The sequence below is a fragment of the Rhinolophus sinicus genome, linkage group LG06 (genome assembly GCF_036562045.2).
Source record: "Rhinolophus sinicus isolate RSC01 linkage group LG06, ASM3656204v1, whole genome shotgun sequence".
NCBI classification, from domain to species: domain Eukaryota; kingdom Metazoa; phylum Chordata; class Mammalia; order Chiroptera; family Rhinolophidae; genus Rhinolophus; species Rhinolophus sinicus.
In genome coordinates, this window is record NC_133756.1 from 83,537,437 (window position 1) to 83,562,663 (window position 25,227).

The 25,227-nt window shown below is 44.2% G+C and overlaps 1 long non-coding RNA gene across 1 annotated transcript in view; it reads left to right on the forward strand.

Moving 5' to 3' along the window:
• LOC141572423 (uncharacterized) overlaps positions 1 to 24,938 on the forward strand; it is a 471,478-nt gene extending 446,540 nt beyond the window's left edge. Inside the window, exon 3 of the long non-coding RNA XR_012497782.1 lies at positions 24,885 to 24,938. This is a non-coding gene — a long non-coding RNA (uncharacterized LOC141572423). The remainder of the gene's footprint in view (positions 1 to 24,884) is intronic.
• The last annotated feature ends 289 nt before the right edge of the window (positions 24,939 to 25,227 follow it).

Here is a 25,227-nt window from a genome sequence, read left to right on the forward strand (position 1 = left end):
TGTGAGCAGGTCACCTTGGTATCAGGGTACCTCTCTCATGGGGGGATGTGGAGTCTGATAGAGTTTTGAGCTTCTGAGGTCCCAATGCTCCCTCTGTAGCCTGATGCAGATCCTGTGTCTCTGCGGCTCTGGTTGCCCCTGCAGGGATCCACTCAGAAAGATGGGGGCAGGGTGGGCTGTGTGAAGTGGCTTTGATCAATGGTGACTACCACCTCACAGTTATCTTTCCCCTAAGTTCCTTCCCTTTCACCAGAATGAGTTATACTGTGAATCTGTGGCTGTGGGGTTGCAGTTCTCAGGGTTGTAGATATTATGTTCTTTAATCTGACACTGCTACCATTTCTTCTGGAATCTGCTTCTAACCCTGGTTTGAGGGGTGGGGTAAATTGTGAGGGTGGTGGGGAGGCAGCCAAACTCCATGTCTTTGTTTTCTGCCTGGTAGTGAGGGCTTAAACCACCATTCTCTTTCTTCTGTATTCAGTCTTTGCTCTGAGGTCTCTGCCACGAGCACTGGGTTCAGCTGTATTATAGGCTGATCCTGCAGCCAGCACTGTGGGCCTAGGTGGTGTACTCACAGCCCACATTTTTTGCTTTCCCACGATTGTAGTCTGTGACCTATGGCATGTGGCCTGCATCCCTGCACTTCCCAATTTCCTCTCCCCTGATCATCCAATTTGCCCACCTTCAGGCTATTCAATTTGTGGGTCTCTCAGACATGCCTGTGTGCCACGCAGGAAATCCTTTGTTGAATTATAGCTGTTCAATTGGTTGTATCTTCCAGGGGATATTTCAAGAAACACTCTTCATGCCACCATTTCTGTGATGTCATCCTGTGTATTTTCATTTTCATTTGTCTCGAGGTGTCTTTTGATTTCTTCCTTGATGTCATTATTGATCCATTCATTATTTAGTAGCATGTTATTTTGCCTCCATGTATTTTTGTTTTGTTTTGTTTTGTTTTTTTGCTTGTAATTGAGTTCTAGCTTCATACCATTGTGGTCAGTGTAGACAGTTGATATGAATCCAATCTTCTTAAATTTACTGAGATTTTTTTTTCGCCTAACATGTAGTCTATCTTGGAAAATGTTCTATGTGCACTTGAGAATAATGTATATTCTGCTGCTTTGGGGTGAAATGCTCTAAAATATCCATTAAATCCTCCTGGTCTAGTGTGTCATTTAAAGCCATTGTTTCCATGTTGATTTTCTGTCCCAAAGGTCTGTCCATTGGTGTCAGTTGTGTGTTAAAGTTACCTACTATTATTGTGTTACTGTTGGTCTATGCCTTTATATTGGTCAATATTTGCTTTATATATTTTGGTGTTCCTATGTTGGGTGCATAAATATTTACTAGGGCGATGGCCTCTTCTTGGATTGATCCCTTTATTATTATATAATGTCCTTCTTTGTCCTTCTTATGGTCTTTGTTTTAAAGTTTATTTTGTCCAATGTAAGGATTGCTCCCCCAGCTTTTTTCTCATTTCCATTTGTGTGAAATATCTTTTTCCATCCCTTTACTTTCAGTCTGTGTGTGTCTTTTGATCTAAGATGGGTCTCTTGTAGATAGCATATGCATGGATCTTGTTTTCTTATCCATTTAACTATGCTATGTCTTTTGACTGGAGCACTTAATCCATTTACATTTAAAGTGATTATTGATAGGTATGTAGTTATTACCATTTTATTATTCATATCTTTTTATCTTCATTTGTTATTCTTTTCCTTTCTTCTGCTTAAAGAAACCCCTTAACATTTATTGTAATACTGGCTTGGTGGTAATGAATTCCTTTAGCTTTCTTTTGTCTGGGAAGCTCTTTATGTCTCCTTCAATTTTAAATGATAACCTTGCTGGGCAGAGTAGGCTTAGTTGTAGGTCCTTGCTTTTCATCACTTTGAATATTTCCAGCCACTCCCTTCTGGTCTACAAAGTTTCTGTTGAGTAATTCACTGATAGTCTTATGGGAGTTCCCTTGTAAATAACTAACTTTTTCTCTAAAGACAAAGGATTCTCTCTTTGTCTTTAACCTTTGCCATTTTAATTATGATGTGTCTTGGTGTGGGTCTGTTTGGGTTCATCTTGCTTGGGACTCTCCTCGGCTTTTATGTCTATTTCCTTCACCAGGTTAGGGAATTTTTCAGTCACTATTTCTTGAAATAGTTTCTCAATCCCTTACTCCTTTTGGTACTCCTATAATGTGAATGTTGTTACACTTGATGTTGTCCCAGGTGTCTCTTAAACTATCTCCATTAAAAAAAATTTTTTTTTCTTTTTGTTGTTCTGATTGGGTGTTTCCTACTACTTTGTCTTCTAAATTGCTGATTTGATCCTCTGCTTCATCTAATCTGCTTGTGGATTCATTCTAGTGTAGTCTCCATTTCAGTTATTGTGTTCTTTATCTCTGATTGGTTCTTTTTTATGGTTTCTATGTCCTTCTTTATGCTTACTATCTCTTTGTTGAAATTCTCACTAAGTTCCTTAAGTATATTTATAACCAGTGTTTTAAACTCTGTCTCTGGCAGTTTGGTGCCTTCATTTTATTTAGTTCTATTTATGGAGATTTCTCCTGTTCTTTTATTTAGGACATGTTTCTTTGTTTCCTCACTTTGGCTGCTTCTCTGTGTTTTCTTCTATATATTAGGTAGGTCTCCCATGTCTCTCAGTCTTTGCTGGGTGGTCTTAAGTAGGATGTGTCCTGTGTGGTCCAATGGCATAGTCTCCCAGATCTCCTGTGCATATATTCCAGGAGTGTCCCTTGAGTGTGTTCTTGAGTTGAACCTCGATTGCTTTTGGCATGTCAATGGGTAAAACTGACTCTCAGGCTGACTGATTGTGAGGACTGGCTATGCCCACAGTGTATGATCTGCTGTGTGGGGGCTGATCCCCCAGAGAGGTATTTGCCCCTGTGGGCTCTTGTACCTATTGAGACCACCCTTGGGCTGTGCCACTTGTGGGGCTAACCAAGTAGTGCTCTGGTGTGGCCTGAAGCTAGTCTTTGGGTATGTTGTTTCTGGTATCTTTTGGGAGGGGTTTCCATGAAGATCAATTTCAGCCTTGCCTGTGACTGGCCTGTGGCTACCTGGTAGAAGCCACAAAGCTATATGTGATTGGCTGCTGCCTATGCTGGAACTGGAGGCATGTGGGATAGCCTTGCTGTGAATCAAGGCTGGTTGCCACCAGTATTGGGCCTGAGGCAGTTTAACAAAAGGCCCAGGGCCTCCTAGGCATATTGCCACCTGCCAGCTACCCGTAAGGCTCAGCTGTTGAATGAGCCTCCTACGTGTATGGGCTGGGCTAGTTGACCTGGTGTTGAGAGTGCCCTCGGCGATGTAGCAGTAATTGGGCAGGGCAGGGCCCCAGGGTGTCATGAGATGTGGCTGGTGGTTTTTACAAAGTTAATGCAGATTCAGTTCTTGCACCAGTGCCTGGCCTGTGACCACTTTGCAAAATGCCATTAGAACACCGCAGCCAGCCACCACCTACTTTGGGCCCGCAAATTGCTGCGAGATACCCAATAGAGGCTGTGGTTTTGGGTCACCAAAATCTCTCTGGGCTGCCTTGGGCTATCTGCTACTGTAAAAGTCTTCCACAGCTTGTGGGGTGGGGCCAGCCACCTAGGCTCAGAAAGCGCCCTGGCAATGCAGCTTTGGGTGGGTAGGACTGGGTTCTGGGGAGCTATGGGGTGTGGGTGGTGGTTTTTACAAAGTTAATACAGTTTCAGTTCTTGCACCAGTTTTGGGTCTGTGACTACTTCAAAACAATTCCTGGAGAACACCACGGCCAGTCACTGCTTGCCTCAGGCCCACAGGTCCCTTTGAGCTGCCCAAGAGAGGCTGTGGGTCACCACCCAACACCAAAATTTTCCCAGGCTGCTGCAAGCTTTCTGCTGCTGTAAAAGGCTTCCACATCTTGTGGGGTGGGTCTGGGTGTTCTGTAGTCAAGAGTGTTCCGGGTGATGCAGTACTAGCTGTGCAGGACAGGGACTCAGGGCATCACTAAAGTGATATGCACATGCAGATTTTACCAGACCAATACAGTGTCAGATTTGGCCCTTTGGGGGAGGGTTCAACACAGAAAACATGGCACCCTCCTATAGGCTACACTTGAGTCAGGTTCCCCACATGGATAATGGTAGGTGTCCCTCTCGACCTTGCCCTGAGGCCACACAACTCAGTCTTTCCCTGTATGTTTCTGGCACCTCTCGAATATGTCGCTCCTCCACCAGAGACCAGGTGAATATTTGCAAATGAATGAGTCTGTGTGTGGGCTCTTTAAGAGGGTGTTTGGGTTTTCAGCCACCGTCCATCTCACTGGGATGGGGAGACAGAGTTCTTGTTGATTTTCACTGCCAGATGTTATGGGAACTCCTCTTTCTTGGCACAGGACTCCTGGGTGGGGATCCTGGTGTGGGGCTGGGATCATTCCCTCTTCTGGCAGTCCTCCGCCATTGAGGTGTCCCTCTCCTTGTTCAACCACTGTCTGTGGGTTTGGAGTCAGCCGTTTACGTCTCCCCTTCCTACCAATCTCAATGTAGCCTTTTATATCCTTAATTATAGGGATTCTGTTCAGCTTGTCTTCAGATGATTCTTGAGTTTGATTGTCCTATAATTTAGTTGCAATTTTGGTGTGATCCTGGGATACAGTAGGCACAGCATTTACCTAATCCATTATCTTGGACCTTTTCCCCATGTGTTTATTTTTTATAACAAAATAAGGAAGAAGTACTCATAACTGTTACAGTTCTTATTTCTAAAACTGGCCACATGGTCATAGCTGGTCCATATAACTACTTTCTTCTACCCATTCTACATTATTTTTGTCTTTAGCAAGCACCTTAGCTGTTCTTAGTTCTTTGCCTGGTAGAGTGACCCAAACCTTTATTCCTAAAGGTTCTGGGCCATTAGCAGTCCTGTTTCAATTGCATTGTTATAGTTTTCCTTTGACTTTAATCACAGCACATGGGAAGACTAAGAGAGGCCCCAAGGGATCTCTTGTATTCCAGACATACTTTTCCTTATCTCCATAGTGTAGTGACAATCCAAATACCCTTTAGTAATCAGGATCAATCATCCCAGCTAGTATAGTAACTCATTTCTTTGCCTGTCGATTCAGAGACATGAGGAGCCCAAAGTGGCTAGGTAACAGCTGTTCAGTTTAGTGGAATTATTGTTGTGTTTCCTGGTGGAAGCATTCTTCTCTTTAGAACTAAGATTTCTAGACAAGTAAACCCTAAAGTTACAGGGAGAGGAAACAAACATTTAGTGGATCTAGTGGGTTCACTAAAAATCTTGTGGATCACTAGGGGTAATAGTTACTGGAGCCACTCCCATTTCCATTCTTTGATTCCTAGACCCATGATTCTTGGCTATGGAAGAAACAGTACCATGTATTGGATGCTGATTTAGAGCTGAATTTTGTTTCAGCCCTTTGAGGTATTTGCCCCTGTGGGCTCTTGTACCTATTGAGACCACCCTTGGGCTGTGCCACTTGTGGGGCTAACCAAGTAGTGCTCTGGTGTGGCCTGAAGCTAGTCTTTGGGTATGTTGTTTCTGGTATCTTTTGGGAGGGGTTTCCATGAAGATCAATTTCAGCCTTGCCTGTGACTGGCCTGTGGCTACCTGGTAGAAGCCACAAAGCTATATGTGATTGGCTGCTGCCTATGCTGGAACTGGAGGCATGTGGGATAGCCTTGCTGTGAATCAAGGCTGGTTGCCACCAGTATTGGGCCTGAGGCAGTTTAACAAAAGGCCCAGGGCCTCCTAGGCATATTGCCACCTGCCAGCTACCCGTAAGGCTCAGCTGTTGAATGAGCCTCCTACGTGTATGGGCTGGGCTAGTTGACCTGGTGTTGAGAGTGCCCTCGGCGATGTAGCAGTAATTGGGCAGGGCAGGGCCCCAGGGTGTCATGAGATGTGGCTGGTGGTTTTTACAAAGTTAATGCAGATTCAGTTCTTGCACCAGTGCCTGGCCTGTGACCACTTTGCAAAATGCCATTAGAACACCGCAGCCAGCCACCACCTACTTTGGGCCCGCAAATTGCTGCGAGATACCCAATAGAGGCTGTGGTTTTGGGTCACCAAAATCTCTCTGGGCTGCCTTGGGCTATCTGCTACTGTAAAAGTCTTCCACAGCTTGTGGGGTGGGGCCAGCCACCTAGGCTCAGAAAGCGCCCTGGCAATGCAGCTTTGGGTGGGTAGGACTGGGTTCTGGGGAGCTATGGGGTGTGGGTGGTGGTTTTTACAAAGTTAATACAGTTTCAGTTCTTGCACCAGTTTTGGGTCTGTGACTACTTCAAAACAATTCCTGGAGAACACCACGGCCAGTCACTGCTTGCCTCAGGCCCACAGGTCCCTTTGAGCTGCCCAAGAGAGGCTGTGGGTCACCACCCAACACCAAAATTTTCCCAGGCTGCTGCAAGCTTTCTGCTGCTGTAAAAGGCTTCCACATCTTGTGGGGTGGGTCTGGGTGTTCTGTAGTCAAGAGTGTTCCGGTGATGCAGTACTAGCTGTGCAGGACAGGGACTCAGGGCATCACTAAAGTGATATGCACATGCAGATTTTACCAGACCAATACAGTGTCAGATTTGGCCCTTTGGGGGAGGGTTCAACACAGAAAACATGGCACCCTCCTATAGGCTACACTTGAGTCAGGTTCCCCACATGGATAATGGTAGGTGTCCCTCTCGACCTTGCCCTGAGGCCACACAACTCAGTCTTTCCCTGTATGTTTCTGGCACCTCTCGAATATGTCGCTCCTCCACCAGAGACCAGGTGAATATTTGCAAATGAATGAGTCTGTGTGTGGGCTCTTTAAGAGGGTGTTTGGGTTTTCAGCCACCGTCCATCTCACTGGGATGGGGAGACAGAGTTCTTGTTGATTTTCACTGCCAGATGTTATGGGAACTCCTCTTTCTTGGCACAGGACTCCTGGGTGGGGATCCTGGTGTGGGGCTGGGATCATTCCCTCTTCTGGCAGTCCTCCGCCATTGAGGTGTCCCTCTCCTTGTTCAACCACTGTCTGTGGGTTTGGAGTCAGCCCGTTTTACGTCTCCCCCCTTCCTACCAATCTCAATGTAGCCTTTTTATATCCTTAATTATAGGGATTCTGTTCAGCTTGTCTTCAGATGATTCTTGAGTTTGATTGTCCTATAATTTAGTTGCAATTTTGGTGTGATCCTGGGATACAGTAGGCACAGCATTTACCTAATCCATTATCTTGGACCTTTTCCCCATGTGTTTATTTTTTATAACAAAATAAGGAAGAAGTACTCATAACTGTTACAGTTCTTATTTCTAAAACTGGCCACATGGTCATAGCTGGTCCATATAACTACTTTCTTCTACCCATTCTACATTATTTTTGTCTTTAGCAAGCACCTTAGCTGTTCTTAGTTCTTTGCCTGGTAGAGTGACCCAAACCTTTATTCCTAAAGGTTCTGGGCCATTAGCAGTCCTGTTTCAATTGCATTGTTATAGTTTTCCTTTGACTTTAATCACAGCACATGGGAAGACTAAGAGAGGCCCCAAGGGATCTCTTGTATTCCAGACATACTTTTCCTTATCTCCATAGTGTAGTGACAATCCAAATACCCTTTAGTAATCAGGATCAATCATCCCAGCTAGTATAGTAACTCATTTCTTTGCCTGTCGATTCAGAGACATGAGGAGCCCAAAGTGGCTAGGTAACAGCTGTTCAGTTTAGTGGAATTATTGTTGTGTTTCCTGGTGGAAGCATTCTTCTCTTTAGAACTAAGATTTCTAGACAAGTAAACCCTAAAGTTACAGGGAGAGGAAACAAACATTTAGTGGATCTAGTGGGTTCACTAAAAATCTTGTGGATCACTAGGGGTAATAGTTACTGGAGCCACTCCCATTTCCATTCTTTGATTCCTAGACCCATGATTCTTGGCTATGGAAGAAACAGTACCATGTATTGGATGCTGATTTAGAGCTGAATTTTGTTTCAGCCCTTTGAGGTATTGCCACCTAGCTGGCACCATAACTGAGTCTTCAAAAGGCCATTCCTTGAAGCATCAAGTCAGATGCCTCAAGATGATGGATAACATGGCAAAACCAGTAGCTTCAATGAGCATGGGCCCATTATTGCACTTAATTTACTGTGAAGGGAGTTCCTTGATACGAAGCAATGCTGTGTAGAATACTATTATGGTAGATAAGGCATTTTATAAATCCATGAATGGTAGTTTTGTCAGAAGCACTGGGGGCATGGAAGATAAATCCTTAACCAGAGTAAGGACCTGTTCCAGTAAGAACAAATCATGCCCCTTCCATGATGAAAGCAGCCCAAAGTAATCAATCTGTCATCAGGAATCTGGCTGATTATCCTGGTGAATGGTGCCATGTCAAGGACTCAACGTTTGTCTCTGCTGTTGGCAGTTTGGGTATTGAGCAGTGGCTATAATCAGGTCAGCCTTAGTGAGTCCATGTTGCTAAGCCCATGCATAACCTTTACCCCAGCACGATAGCCACTTTGTCCATGAGTCTATTTGGCAATGACAGAGATAGAAACTGGTATTCTGATGAGATCACCTTCTGTAATAGACTATTTAAATCGTTTCTGCTAAGGTCACCTTTTGGTGGGCACTCACATGGGAAACAAATATCTTCACATCTTTACCTATTCAGAGAAATCTGTTCACACAACTCTTTTCTCGACCTCCATGTCATTAATTTTCCAACTGTGTTCCATCCAGGTCCCTAACCACCCAGCCAAGTCATTGGCCATAGACTATAAATTGGCATAGATTTATACTTCTGACCATTTCACTTCTAGGCAACATAAACAATCAGGTACATAACTCAAAGTTCTGCCCACTGTGAGGATTTCTCACCACTGTCTTTCTGGGGTGTTCCATAAAGGGACTGTGTTACTACACCTGTCCATTTTCAGGTGGTGTCTATATATCATGCAAACTATCCATAAACTAGGTTGAGTTTCCTCTTCCTCAGTTAGCTGGTCATAGGGAACTCCCCATGAGGCCATAGGTGCAGGCCTAGAAAACGAAAGTAATGTAGAAGGAGCAGAGGCCATGGGGACTTGGGCTACTTCCTCATGCAACTTACTTGTTTACTTGCAACTTACTTTAGGACTTGCTTGAGCCTGATCTCGTATATACCATTTCTGTTTTGATAATGGAGTGCTGGTTTGCACGCCCAACTTTATGGCTTGGTGAGTCAGAAAATACCCAGTTTGTGATGGCCAACTCAGTTTTCATGCATGGTAACTTGGTGGTCATGTTAGGTGTTCAGCCTCTACTGAGGCTCAGTACCAAGCCAAAAGCTATTCTGCAAAATAATAGTAGTTATTCCCAGAAGATGACAGGGCTTGTTCTATAATCCTAAAGCTGCTATTGGGGCCCAATTAAGGTTCCAAAAAGCATCTCTGTCTTCTACTGACATTTCAAGCACCATTGGATCTACTGGATCAGATGGTCCAATTGGCAGAGCAGCTTTATGTCAGCTTGGACCTGTTGCAGACAGAACCTTCTCTTGTTCTGGGTCTCACTGAAAACTAGCAGATTTGGGGGTTACTTGATAAATGGATTGGGGTAGCACACCCAAATGAGGAACATTTTGCCCTCAAAATCCAAAGAGGTCTTCTAGGTGTTGTGTCTTTTTTTTTCTTTTTACTGGTAGGAGGGGTCAAATGCAACAACTTCCTCACTTTAGAAGAGATATGGAGACATGCTCTACACCACTGGACCCCTATAAATTTCACTGAGGTAGAAAGCCTCTGAGTTTTTGTGGGGTTTATTTCTGATGTTCAAATGTCTTAGCAATATGTCTAGAGTAGTTGCTACTTCCTGCTCACCAGGTCCAATCAGCATAACATCATCACTATAACTGACCAGCGTAATGTTTTGTGGAAGGGAAAAGTGACCAAATTCCCTGTGGACTAAGTCATAACATGCCTGGAGAGTTGCTAAACCCCTGAGGTAGGGCAGGAAGGTGTATTGCTGCCCTTGCCAATTGAAAGAAAACTGCTCTAGTGGTTCTTACTAATAGGTATAGAGAATACAAATCCTTTGCCAGCTCAATAGCTGCTTACCAGGTACCAGGGGATGTATTAATTTGCTTAAGCAATAAAACCACATCTGGAACAGCTGTTGCCATTGGAGTCCCCATCTGACTACGTTTATGATAATCTACTGTCATTCTCCAAGATTCATCTGTTTCCTATGTAGGTAGGTTAACTGGGGATGTGGTGGGAATCACCACACCTGCATCTTTCAAGTCCTTAATGGTAGTAGTAATCTCTGCATTTCCTCCAGGAGTGCTGTATTATCATACTTTTGGTTTACTATTCCACAGATAGACAAAGTGCTAGTGGCTTCCACTTGGCCTTTTCCACTAGAATAGTCCTTTCTCCATAAGACAGGAACCAATATGGGGATTCAGCCACTTGCTGAGTATGTATTCCAATTATACATTCCAGAGATTGGGGAAATAACCACAGTATGGGTTCAAGGATCCACTGCACCTTCAAGGATCCACTGGGCCTGCTAAGAGAGGGACGTAAACTAAAACTAAATTTCCATTGATGATCTGACCTCTGTAAACTACTTTGACTGGTGGACCACAGTGATATTTTGGGTCTCCAAGAATAGTGTCAATTCCAATGGGATTTATAGATGATGTAATACAGAATTGTACACATGAAATCTATGTAACTTTACTAACAATTGTCGCCCCAATAAACTTTAATTAAAAAAAAGCTTGCGAGAAAAAAACATAAAAAAAGAATAGTGTAAATTCAGAGCCAATGTCTAATAATTCCTGAAAGATGTGATTATTTCTCTTCTCCCAATGCACAGTTACCCTGGTAAATGCTATAGATAAATGTTTTGGAGAAGGCTGAGAGAAAGATTAACAGTATATGCTTTTGGCAGTGCAGCAGTCCTTCCTCAAGTGGATCCAGGCTCTTTTTTATCCAAAGGATTCTGAGTCTGTAAGCTAGCTCAAGTCTGGGAACTGATTGAGAGGCCAGCACCATATTTTTGTTTTTCACATTAGACTTCTGTTCATTAGACCTAGAACTCTTCTGTATACACAGATCAAGTAAGACATTAGTAGATGGTACATCTATTTCTTTTCTAGGACACCATCCATGATCAAGTAACAAATTCCATAGGTCTTTGAGAGCCAGACCATTCTGATTATCACTTTGACTCTGCTTCCCATTGCAATAATCATGCCCACCTGGTCTTTGGCAATTAAGTGCCAACATCTGGGCCCTGCCACCCAGTATCTCATTATACCCATTGCATTTATAGAACCCAGTTCAATAGTAGCAGTTTTTGGCATTTTAACTTAATTTAATGTAGGCCATGTTTGGGTCCATGTTTCAGTCAACTAACCAAAAAACTGTGTTGTGCGGGAGACCCTACTTGCTGCACCATTTGTCGTGCAGGGAGGCCTGCGGGGCCTCTGCTCCCGCTCCCCACATGAGAACGCAGGATATGGTGAGGCCAAAAAGGAACACCCATGGAGACATAGGTAGGGGAGTCATACCACTATACTCTCGCTGGTGGCTGGGTTGGAGAAATAAGAAACAGGAGCCACACAACTCTCAACTCTCACTGTGCCGCTTGCAGGCTCAGCCACCATCTTCTTGCTAACCCCCATTTTTTTCTCTCTTTCTGCTAGCGTAGCCACAGCAGTTATATTAGTGGCCAATGGCTCACTGGTTACAGCTGATGGCCATCCAATCACAGTTGATGGCCATTTACTACCTGAGCCAACACCTTTCTATGTGAGGCCGAGAGCCTGGAAACTACTTTCCGGGGCTCTGTCCCCACACTCCTCCCCTACAGGCTTTTGCCTCACAATCTACGCGACAAGCGTCTTCCGCGAGGGGCCCTGTGCAAGGAGCCTGGAGGTGAATGCAATGTCCTGGACACAGCCAGGCTCTCTGGGCACAGCCAGGGTTTCTCAGGGCACCACCAGTACTTCTGGGCACAGCCAGACTTCCTGGACTCAGCCAGGGCTCTCAGGGCACTGCCATTCTCTGTGGGCACAGCCACAGTTCCTGGACACAGCCAGGGCTCTCAGGGCACTGCCACTTTCTCTGGGAATAGCCCGACTTCCTGGGCACAGCCAGGGCATCTCAGGGCTCAGCCAGACTTCCTGGACTCAGCCAGGGCTCTCAGGGCACTGCCACTCTCTCTGGGCCTCTCAGGGTACTGTGCTGGAACAACAGCGACTCACAGTCAAGGTGCTTACATATTCTCGATGGCGGCCAGTCAAGACACAAAAGCAAATATCCCCCAGTTCCACTACATGGTGGTATGTTCCCAAGCAAACAGTCAAGCTGTCCATTAAATTAGGGATAGAAGACAATTCCCCATAGTCCATAGTCATTCACCAGGGCTGTCCTGGGGGTGAGGGACGACGTTGACCTCACCCTCATCTCCCATGGAGGACTCAGCAAGCCTTTCCTCCTGGGACAAGTCCTGCATCCAGGCTGTCTGAGCAGGAACTTGCCAGCCCACAGGGCCGCAACGACCTTTGCTTTCTCCGGCCTTTGCTGGTTGGGGAACCGTCCACATCTTTCCACCTCTCCACGGGGTTCCATCTCTTCAGCAGCTGCACGGCTTTTCCTGTGCTGGTGGGAGAAACATCCACGTCCTCCCACCCCTCCATGGGGGTCCAGCTCTCCGGCAGCTGCTCCTCCTGGTCTTCCTGAGACTGAGTGTCCACACACACAAACTGCTCCACCGTCCTTTGGAGAGCTTTGGCTGGCACCGTACCCTGCTCGCTGCACCATGTGTTATGCGGGAGACCCTGCTCGCTGCGCCATTTGTCATGCAGGGAGGCCTGCGGGGCCTCTGCTCCCGCTCCCCACATAAGAACGCAGGATATGGTGAGGCCAAAAAGGAACACCCACGGAGCCATAGATAGGGGAGTCATACCACTACATTCTCGCTGGTGGCTGGGTTGGAGAAATAAGAAATAGGAGCCACACAACTCTCAACCCTCACTGCGCCGCTTGCAGGCTCAGCCACCATCTTCTTGCTAACCCTCATTTTTTTTTTCTCTTTCTGCTAGCGTAGCCACAGCAGTTATATTAGTGGCCAATGGCTCACTGGTTACAGCTGACGGCCAACTAGCCACAGCTGATGGCCATCCAATCACAGTTGATGGCCATTTACTACCTGAGCCAGCACCTTTCCATGTGAGCCCGAGAGCCTGGAAACTGCTTTCTGGGGCTCTGTCCCCACAAACTGTTAGAGCCCTTCATGCTAAAATTGGATCCAGAATCTCTGCTGAGTGGGCCCATATCAATAAATTTGACCTGACTCAACTTTATGTTCCTTCCATCTTGATATCACACTTAATCCATTTCTACACATATCCCCCAGATTTCTACCTGTGTAAATTGGTGAAATAATGTAGTTCTTTGATGCTTAGTGAAACTCCTTGCAGCTCATACTTTGCATCTCACCCTTTGGGGCCTGTTGAGATTTGAGTCTAGTTATGGATTTAGAAGCAAAGAGGGTTAACAGGGTTCTGAGGAGAATTAATAGTGTTTTAGGGAAGGCCAGTACAGGTTCTTTAGGCAAAGGAGGGCAAACTCCCCTAGACAGGAGTAAGATAGCTGCTTCCACACAGGAGACATAGCAGACTTTAAGGGTACAAAGTCCTCAACTTCATAGGGGTCTTTTCATATGTCCCCATTCCAATTTTCAGGGTCCCATTTATTCTCAATCCATTCCCTAACTTTACCAAAAGATACCCTGTGAACTGGGAATGCAATTTGTGTAGTAATTCAGCTACACAGAGGATATCCATCCGGTGTGGTTTGCAAAAGCCTTAGCATGCAGGCTACAGGAGATAAGGGTTTCTTTCAGGGAAGAGATAGAAGATTTCAGGATTTTATTCTAAGCTCAATGGGAACTTTGGAGAGATTTAGGCAGGATAGTGACATGTATTGATTTACAAGTAAAGAAAATTTATTTAGCCCCTGCGTGGAAGATGATTTGAGGGGAAAATGAAGAGATTATTTCTGTAGTCTTGGACCAGAGTTGTAGTGATGAAAACCAGTAGGTCAATGTGGAATATACTTTGAGAGTAAAGTCAACAGAAATTGCTAATAGATAGGCTGTGGGGGTAACAGAAATAAACAAAGATGTCTTCTAGGTGATTGGCTTGAGCAACTGGGTAAATGGTGGTGACATTAACCTACATGGGAAATATGACAGTTACAAATTTTAGGGCAGGGAAATCAGGAATCAATTATGATAAATCTTTTAGACGTCAATGTGTGATGTCAAGTAGGCAGAGTTCTGCCACTCACTCATCTCCTCATTCCAAACAGGATTCTGTCCTTATATAGTCCATGGGCAAATTTCACCAAATTATCCCCAAAACGCCCTTTAGAGCATTTCTTTTCTGCTACAGGATCCAATCCAGTACCACACATTGCATTCAGTTGTGAGATCTCCTCAGTGTCTTTAACCTGGAACATTTCTTCAGCCTTTCTTTATCGTTAATGACCTTGACAGTTTTGAAGAGTGTAGGCTAATTGTTCTGTAGAATGTCCCTCAGTTTGGATATGTCTGAGGGTTTCTTTATGGTAATTTTAGATTAAATATTTTCAGTAAGAGTACTACATAAATTATGCTGCATCCTTTTCAGTGCATCATATTGCTTTGACACGGTATGGCTTTGACCCACTCTTGGTCTTGTTTACTTTAATCACTTTAAGTGTTGCCTTCCAAGCTTCTCTACTGTAAGTTTATCATTTCCCCTTTTGTAATTAATGAGTGATCTGTGGGGAGATACTTTGAGATTGTAAATATCCTAGACCTCATCAAATTTTCACCCCATGGTTTTAACATCCATTGATGATTCTGGCAGAATCAATTTTGATTTGCAAAATGATGATTCTTTTAACTGAAAAATTCCTCCTGCATCTATTAGTTGTCATTCTATTCAAAGGAGTAGGTAGCTACCAGAAAATATTGAAGTGGTATATGTCCCTCTTACTAGAATTACAAACTGCGAGAGCAAGCACTGTTTCATTTAACTCTAACACCAATGCTATATGCACAGTAGATGTTCAATAAATTTGTATTGAAATGAACTATACTAAAGTCATCCGTCAAATGTGGAAAATATTAAAAATTCCTGTCTTTGAAGGTTTCTGTGAGGCTCAAATGAGATTTTTTACATGAAGAGGCTTTGCAACCTATAACAGGCTTTGCATATGTGAGCTGTAATCCTTGTTAGGGACTCAAGCCATGCCTGTAACAAGGCACACTGTAGTGGAGCCCATGATTCCTTAGTCCAGCAGGAAGAGGGCAGATAATGGGAGTGACTACGAAAACCAATGTCTGGGTATCCAATGGACACTTTCTCATTAGGGAGACCACCTCAGGGATGATGTAGATGCCTGATCACTGCATTGTACACCTGAAGTTGAAGCTGAACAATAACGAATGTCCACTACAACTATATATATATTTACAAGAAGTGGAGTACAGCATTAGGAATAGAGACAGTGGAAATGTAATGGCTGTGTGCGATGTCAGAGGGATAGTGGATGGGGGGAGGAGGGTTATCACTGTGAGGGAAATAAATGATAAATGTGTAACTATTACATTGTTTTGTACACCTGAAACTAATTAAAAAATGTTAACAAAAAACAAAACAAAACAAAACAAAAAAAACAATGTCTAAGAAAACGAAAGCAGCAGCAGGTTCTCCCTAGTGCCTTTACCCTCCTCTCTCCTTTGCCTTCTTCAGGAAAGGGCTGGGTGAGTGCTAATGCTTCGTTGATTCCTCCTCCTCCCTTCCCTCCCTTCCTGCTGCCACACCACTCTGCCTGTCTCTTCTGCTGTCTCTCTTCTAGAAAAGCAGAAACTTTCCTGCAGCTGTCAGGCTTCTTTCCCTGAAGAATATCCTAACCGCCCCGCCTGATTGGGTCTTGTTAGCGGGCTGGTGGCACTGATTGTACTCAATCAGCGTTCTCCTGCCCAGCTGGGAAAATGTCCCATTTATGCCTCCATTTTATCTATTCTTCTTTCTACAACTATTTTACAGTTTTTCTGGGGTTAAAAAAAAAAAAAAGCAAGTCCACAGACCAAAATTTTCTGCTGTCCATGGTTGTGGGACTCTTTATTTTGCACAATGATTTCTTGCTCTATTTTGGGAAAGTTTTGGAAGTTCCCCGTGGGATCTCTGGGGACAGTCACACTTCTCTCCAATTGTCACCTGTCAACAATAATGACAAAGATAACAAAAGCAAGCTTTTCCTTACCCATACAGTTAACAAAATGTATTTGCATAAATGAACTTGTTTGTGCCTTACAACAATCCTGTAGTGTAGATGTTATAATCATAATCATCCCTATTTTGTGGATGAGAAAACTGAGGTTCAGGAAAGTTAAGGGACTTGCCTAGATCAGATATCTACGAGGTAGCAGAGCTGGGATGCGTACCCAAGTAATTGTCTCCGAAATGTTCCACTATTCTAATACCCTAAGCCTCACACTTAGTCCACGTTGAGGCAGCTGCACTCCATGGGAGAAGGTGTTCTGATTCTGGAAGGGCCAGGGTGGGGTGGTAGCATGCTCCCTGGCATGGCCAGCAGAGGTCACTTTATCTACAGGTGGAGTAGGCAGCCTCTTGGGAACCCTGAATCTGAATCCCCACCCCAGATCTCTCCCTAAGCTGGTCCTATGCAGGTTAGACCCATGTGGGGTACAGGGGAAGTCAGGAGTCCTTTCTTGCCTCTAGCATCGGGTACAGAGAGCAGCCTCATGTGACTGACAAGGCACCAAAACTGACATCTCAAGACCTGGGTTCAACTTTCAGGTTTTCTGCCTGCTGGCTGTGTCACCTTGGGCAAATTACTTATAGTATTTACCTCAAATAAAGGTAGTGTGGGGATTGAGAGGGTGGAAGTCAAAGATCGTCCTAATGTCCCCAAGAAAGATGATATATAAAAGTGAGAAATGCAGTAGACATGAGATTCAGAGTGTAGACTATGTACTAAGTGTTCTGTGGTAATACAAAAACAAAAAACAAAAAACAAAAACCCTGCAGAATTTCTATCAAGGGTAAAAAGAAAACTGTGAGCACTTGGGTTTGATTGAACTATTCATGCTTTAATCTAGATATTTCTATCTGGTTGGCAAACTGCTCAAACACCGATGCGTTACCCATGTTCGTGCTCACAGACTTTGTGTCATTTAGTTCCCTCAGTTGTCTTGTTTTGTTTACAGCTGGTTACATCTTCTTTGTTGGTCACTGTATTTCAAAATAATGTCAAAACAAATAATTTTGTCCTCCCCTCAGTAAGCCTTTTATTTTAACATCACAGAAAGTAGAAGTTTCTCCCTCCCACCAACTACAATGATAACTTGCCTCAGTTTTCTCATTTGTAAGATGGAGTGATAATATATCTCACGAGGTTGTAATGAGTCTTTAGTGGCGCTATTGGGTATAAATTTTGATTAAAGAATAAAAAACACTATACGGATTTAAGGGATTATTGGTACTTCTATGCACTTGCTCATATTTTGTGTTTCATATTTGTTTGTCTTATTATTACTCTCACTTACCTGTAAGTTACTGGTGGGTAGGGGAAACTATCTTATTAATATTAATATTCCAGTGTATTGCATATTGCCTGGAATAGAGCAGGTGATTATTCCATATTGGGTGAATGGATGGATGGATGCAGGGATGGATGGATGGGTGCTTGAGGATTAGAAGAGCAGATAGTTGCTCTGCAACTAAACAGAATTCATTCAATGACAAAAATTATAATTTACCCCCTTTAACCTTCACTACCATCTGGGAGGGATATGTATGACTATTCCCATTTTACAAGTGAGGAAGCTGCAGCTCAGAAAAGCTCAGGCTAGTAAATAGCAGAGCTGGGATTGTAGCCTATCCATTTCCAAACTTAAAACCTCTTTCATGAAGGCAGAGAAGGACAAAGGATTGCAGAAGAGCAGAATTTCCTATCAACATCCATTTGAGTCTCTGGATACACCCAGGTCCTTCCAAGTTATGTGCACCAATGCACTGTCTGTTTGTTTCTATTCATTTGAGATGGGATTCTGTCACTTGCAACCAAAGCACCTTGATTAAAGCACTCTCTCTTACCGGTTTCCCCATAGCACACTCCTTATATTTTATTCTAGCACCAATGTCTGATGGTATAGTTACATATGCATATCTTTCTCTCCACTAGACTTGGGGCCTTCAAAAAGTATGCGTCACATCTTATTAATTTATTGAACACCATCTATGTGGTAGGCTCTTTACTGGGTACCAGTACCTTGCCACATAGATCTTGCTCAATAAATATCTGTGTGTTTTAATAATTATAATGTACAAGTCTAATCGTTGGGGATTTGTCTTGATTACCCCTGGCACTTATTAAGCACCTACTATGTGGCAAGACCTGTACTAGGAATTTTACAGCGATACCACATCATCTCTATTTTACCTCTTACAGGTCTCAGAACAGGTAGCATTTCATGATCTGCCACCATCATTCCTTCTCTTTTCCTTTGGAAAGAACAAAAAGTCCCCCTCAAGCCACTCAGCAAACACATAGGCAGAATATGATGAAAATAGTTTGAATCTTTGTTTTAAAACCTTGTTAAATTTTCTATTTAAAAATGTTTTGTTCACATTGTGATAGAAGGTCTTTTAGAAATCAGCGCTGAGGAGCAGTCTTCCAAAGGCAGTCAGTATTCAAAGCAGTTCGGAGAGAAAGCTGGTTGCTAGGGGCAACACTAACTTCTGAGGGGGAATCTCTCTGCGTATGAATTAAAAAAAACAATTCCCCAGGGGATCCTGTAGGAGTGGGGTGCTCTCACAGAGGGGCAAATGAACCGAAAGTGACTAAGGAGGCTCTAGACTGTGCTGGTTGCCCTCTTGGATGGTTGGCAGGCTATTGGAGCCGTTGCATGAGGCACGAGGCCATAACCCAAGCACACAGGTGGAAGCTTTCCTTGCTCTGACAAGGACATTGGGAAGACAGAAAGGCCTCAGGTGGCCATCGTCACCCGCCCGTGGGCCTTACCTCATGGAGCAAAGCAGTCTAGATTGGAACCAGGGCTGTTGCTTCTCTGGTTACTTTTGTTATTATAGTATTTATTTACTTATTTATGTTATTCCTTAGAATAAAATTAACTTTTCCTCTTGATGTACAGTTTTATGCATTTTAACAGACATATAGATTTGTGGTACCACCATATAATCAAGATATAGAACAGTTTCATCACCCCCAAAATTCCCTCAAGCTGTCTCATTATTAGAGCACACTTTCCCCCACCTCTGTCTCCTGGCATCCACTGACCTGCTCTTCATTGCTGTAGTTTTGTCTTTTCACGAATTTCATATAAATGAAATCGGATGGTGTGTAGCCTCTTGAGACTGACTTCTCTCACTCAGGACAGCACCCGTGAGATTGATCCAGGCTGTGCAGGCACCCATCGTTCCTTCCTTTGTACTGTTGAGTAGTACTCCTCACAAACGCATGCAGTCAATCCTCATTATTCGTGGATTCCATATTTGCAGACTCACCTACTTGCTAAAATTTGTGTTCTCAAAATTGGTACTCATGGTGCTTTCATGGTTATTCACAGCCGTGCGCAGAGTGGCGACAAATTTGAGTTGCTTGCTGCACACATTCCCAGCTGAGGTTGAACAAGGCAACACTCTGCCATCTTATTTCAGCTCTCAGACTGTAAACAAGTGTCGTTTTCTCCATCTATTTAATGCCACCTTCCTTTGCATTTTTGTGCTTTTTGTTGGTGATTTTGCTGTTGAAAATGGCCCTCAGGCGCAGTGCTACAGAGCTGTCTAGTGTTCCTAACACAAGGAGGCTGCGATGTGCCTTATGGGGAATATAGAAGTGTTAGCTATGCTTCAGTCAGGCAGGAATTCCGGTGCTGATTGCTGTGTATTCAATGTTAATGAACCAACAATCTGTATTAAATAAGGTGTCTTTAAACAGAAACATATATAAAACAAAGTTATGTATCGATCAGTTGTTGAAAATGTTATGACTAGAGGCTCACAAAAACTAACCCTGTATTTCCCCTTGGGACAAAGGTTCAGCATTTGCTAGTTCAGTGTTGGAGGTGACTTTATAGAACAGAACTAGTGTGATAATAAGGATGGACTGTAATTATGCTATTTATTAAACAGAGCTCTGGGCTAGTTATAGTGGGGCCCACTGTAACTGCTGACCTCACAGTGTTTACACTTAGGTTGTGTTGATAGATCTTCCATAGGGTATGTCACTTAAGGGAAATTTTATTTTCTTAGTTTTTAGAAGGAGAGAAGCTGAGATTCCAAGGGAACTGGTCACTGGAGAAACTGTTCTGTGCAGACCAAGGAGAAACATAAGTTGATTTCTCAGAAGGAGGACAGTGAGATCCTGGAAGACTGTGCTGTCTACAGTCTATTGTTGTGTTTAAAAAATGTGTATACTTCTCATTTCTGCAAAATCCATTATAAGGTCTGGGGGATTCTACAGAACAGCTGCCCCCCATGTGTGGGTCTCAGCATTCCACATTTCTTTGATCTCTTGGCGCCCTTCTCTGTGAATCCATGATTGAGGCAGGAAAAGAGAGCACTAGAGAGTCTTTTTTTAAAAATAAATTTTATTGGGAAATATTGGGGAACAGAGTGTTTTTCCAGGGCCCATCAGCTCCAAGTCATTGTCCTTCAATCTAGTTGTGGAGGGCACAGCTCAGGTTCACGTCCAGTTGCCGTTTTCAATTTTTAGTTGCAGGGGGCACAGCCCACCATCCCATGTGGGAATTGAACTGGCAACCTTGTTGTTGAGAGCTCACGCTCCAACCAACTGAACCATCTGGCTGCCTAGCACCAACAAATGTTTCAGTCCAGAAGTGAGGTGTCTGTTCTCAACCAATTGCCCCAAATTATCTCAGGATGCTGTCTAACTGTAAAGATCAAGGAAGCATGACCCTTCTTTTTATGGTTCATTAGAATACGAACTGCATGCAAGTATGCATTTTTGTCTCTGTCGGTCACTATGTACCCTCAGTCTAGGAGCGTGCCTGGAACATAATAGGCCTTCATTAAGTTGAATTCAATGAGTAAATGTAGTGTCCTCTCCTGGACGCCACACATTCCCAGGAATGTTTCTAAACTCGGAAAATGTTTGGTGCACATGTATCTTTTGTGGGCCCTCCATGGAGGGCTGAAGTCTTGTGCCCTGGGTGGCACAGAGAAGAATGGAGATAGTTGGTGTGGGTTGCAGGAGCAAAGACGAGGGGGACAAGGAATTAACTAGCTGTGGGGAACTCACAGAAATTAGAGGCTCTGGACTCCCACAGGCGGAGAATAGATGGTTTTGGTCAAGTTTACCTATATGAAGGGAGTCGAAGGCCTCAGCTGACATCTGGGCTACACATAAAACAGTAGCATTGGGCTAGAGGACTCATATCACTGACCACTAGATTCTGCAGGACAAATTTTGGGATCATCTGAGTCAGATGTAGATGGGCGTGGTCTGGGAGGGCCTCCTCTTCATCCAAGTTCCAGGCTGAAAGTAAAGGTCCTCTCAGTCCTAGCCCCAGAATCACGATAATGACAATAAACTGCAGCTAGCATAAACTCACATTTTAGTGTATAGGCGTATTTTGCATACAGTATTTCCATTACTCTTCACCTTTTCCCCCCAAGACAGGTGACTTTAGAATTTACACAAATTCTAGGCATAGATAAAATTGGCTGTGAGTAATGAGCAATGCCTGTGGTGCTAACTATACTATCACCCCTGTCTTACCAGGGGAGTACGTTGAAGTACATCCAAATAACACAAGTGACATGTTGAAAGGGGTGATCATGAATCCACTCCTGTTTATCACCTAGTTTACCACTAGTAGTACCAAGGCTATTTGCCACAAATACGTGACTGGTATGTGGTATTATAATATCAAAGTTAGGAACTCTGCATTGTCTTGTATGCTTTTCATAACTATGATTTAATTACTATGTCCAGTGTACATAAGGGTGTAACAATCATTACGGGAGCAACAAGGGACCTGGAACACTGGTATGGTCCTAGGGCACTTTAGAAAATGTCTTTTGCCTCATATACCAGATTCTCCAGGTCTTTTTTGAACCTCCTTGCAAGTCATGAGCTCTAATTCACCCATCAGAAGAGAAGATTTCCAGAACCCTGTGTCATGCATTCCACCCTGCAGACAACAAATGAGACCATTTCCCCAGCACCTGTACCTTCAGAATCCAGGACAGTGAATGGGGAGATGCCAGTGGTCTGATGACACAGAGGCAGAGGAGTGGCCCTGTCCTCCAACTCTGAGAACTCTGGAGGGTGAAGGCAGGCACGACAAGGAGGCAGACAAACTGGTCACTACTGCAACCTGGCCTCTTGATTGGAGGGCATGCTTCCTTCTCAGTCACTCCTTCCATGTGGAGGGAGCTCAGTTAATATGTAGCTTGGCCTCTCTCTCTCTCTTTACTCTCTCTGCCCAGGGAAGAAGGGGAGCAGACGTATTCAGTTGGTGCTTTGAGGAGAATGCATGGGGCATGCTCGCTCAGCTCCTACTATTTTTTTTTTCCTCTGTTAAAGGTCAGACTGATTGCAAAGAACCCAAGTTGCCTCCTGCCCATCTGTGACACCCATCACACTTGGGCAGACCCTGCATCATCACCTCCGTGTACAGAACCTGCCAGTCTACACTGGCTGTGATGGTGTGGTTAAGGCCACCTGACTAGGGTGGCGGGAGAAGGCCTGGTCTTATCTACCAATTTAGCCTTTATTAGCAACAAAGTCTGCATTTCTACCTCCCATCTGCCACTATTTGTCTTTTTTTCTTACTTTTCTTAGAAAGAAAAAGGATATGTATTGGACACTCCTTTGATAGACACACAGAGCTAAGGGTTCTTTCCCACTCATCCACCAACTAGGTCTGTCCTTTTTCACACCTGGTTCTAAACTCACCTATTCTAGGCAGTCTCTGGATTAGTTGCAAATTCCTGAGCCATGGTTTCACGCAATGGTAGAATATTAAGGCTGAAAGGGATCTTAGAGATTACCTGTTCTGACTCCTCACCAGAAAGTTTTGCCGCTTGGTTAGAGTAGAATAGTGGGCTTCCACTTAGGAGACCTGGTATGATTTTGGGAGGTGTTTTAATCTCTCTGAGCATAGTTTCCTCACTGGCAAAATGGAGCTAAATCATCTCTGCCTCTCAGTGTTGTGGTAAAAATTAAATGAAATGGTGCCATAGCAATGTTAAAGCCCATGCAAATAGAATGGGTCGTTCGTAGTGTCGGGCCTGGGCAGAGAACCCAGGTTTTCCTGGGATCGGCGATCACAGGGGTGCCCAGCTTGGAGAAGCTGGGGTCCTTTCCACGACCCAGGGGAGTGAGGTTAGGTAGCAGAAAGTCCTGAAGAAAGTACTTTGGACTGTAGGTTTTTGACTTACCTAAGTTTGGTGTCAGGGTTGAGGTCCCTGGAGGCCTGTCCACACAGGGCCCTCTGCCAGCCACTGCTAGACGTGTGCCTGAGGAGCAGGCAAAGGATGGGGCCCAGGCCAATACACAGAAGAGGAAGGTCAGGGAATGCAGTGCCTCCTGAGGCAGCAGCAATACCTGTTCCTCAACCCCGTAACCACAGACCCTATAATCAGGGACTCAGGGAAGTCTTGAGGGAAGAAACCTCACCTTCAGGTAGAAATTAGGGTAAATTTGAAGTCACAGTATCTCGTCTACTCCCTTCTTACATGACTCAGTCCCACCATCCCGAGCTGGTAGGAAGCGATATGAAACCCAATACTCTCCGAGATCAGCCCCGGATCCCCTGCCAACCATCCCTCCATATTGTCCCACTTCTCCACCATCTCCTGAGACCTGAAGTTCTTATAAAGACCTGGAAATGATTGTCTATGGATCACTATGGAGATGGGTGACAGCAGCAAAACCATTGCTCCTTTCTGGGCCTCAGTTTCCCTTTTTCTTAAATGGAAACAGTATTCTTTTATAGTTCTTGGTGGTTTGGTTCACCAGTATCACTATCAGAAAGTTTTTGTTAAACTGAATTGTGCTTGACACTATACTGGGCATGGTGGCTTCTGCTCCCCAGGAACATGCATGCGTGTGAGTGTGTGTGTGTGTGTGTGTGTGTGTGTGTACACATGCTGGTTTTGCTAACATCAAACTTGTTACATGAACGCCTGGGTTTACACTAATGGTAAATAAGGGGATGATTATTCACTTTATAAATGAATCCATGGTAGGAGTCCCTGAGTGTTTATAATGTGATTCAATTTATACCATATTCAGCCGCCATCTATTGTGTGCTGGGAGGTCCTGTCTGCATAAACAAGAGCATGTGTAGGCAGTATTTCAAGCATGATGAAAGGAAAGAATTAGAGATACTAAATTGCTAATAACAATGAGTAATACTAGTGCCTGGGAACAAAGGTGACTGTGGATCACAATTTCTGTGGCTTTAGGAGAACTGCGATGCCACAGGGGGCTGGGGGAGAAGTCCAGATCCCGGCTCACATGCCTGACATGGGTCCAAGGGAGACCCATGTGGGGACTTGGGGTGGTCAGGGGGCCTGGGAGCAAGAGGCTCTGGCTTTGGTATCAGGTGTAATAAAGAAGACATGAAGAAAATGTGATTATTTGGTTTATCTTTCTTGAGATCATTAGGTTTGGGGGAGAGTCTTAAAAAGGAAGGGGTCCCAGGATCACACAGGGCTCTGGCCATTGCTTAGCACTTTAGATACCCTTTTTCTACACCGACATCCCCTCACCTTCCCTGAAGCTCTTTTCCCAGTATCATGAACTAGGACCCAACTCTGAGTTTTTCTTGTCCATTTCTTTGTCTCTTGCAGGATTTTGCTGAGCTACACGACTGATGAGAATACTGTTTTGAGGCTCCCTAGCAGGTGAGCTACCACCTCTCTCTCAAGCATCTTTTCCAGTCTCGTAATTTTCATTATCACTAGAGGAAGACAAAGAATTCCAGGTGATGGAGCTAGAGTTTATTCTTCCATTTTATTTTTCAAGGCAATGGAAAACATTAGCAGTTTGTAATTAGAAGAGTGATGTGAATGGAGCTGGGTTTTATAATGGTTGTTCTGATGCAGCGAGTGGTGGGCATCAGATGTACGGGCGGCACTGCTGGCGGGCCACTGCAGGGATGAGATGTTGAGGATGAGAAGATGGCATATGGTA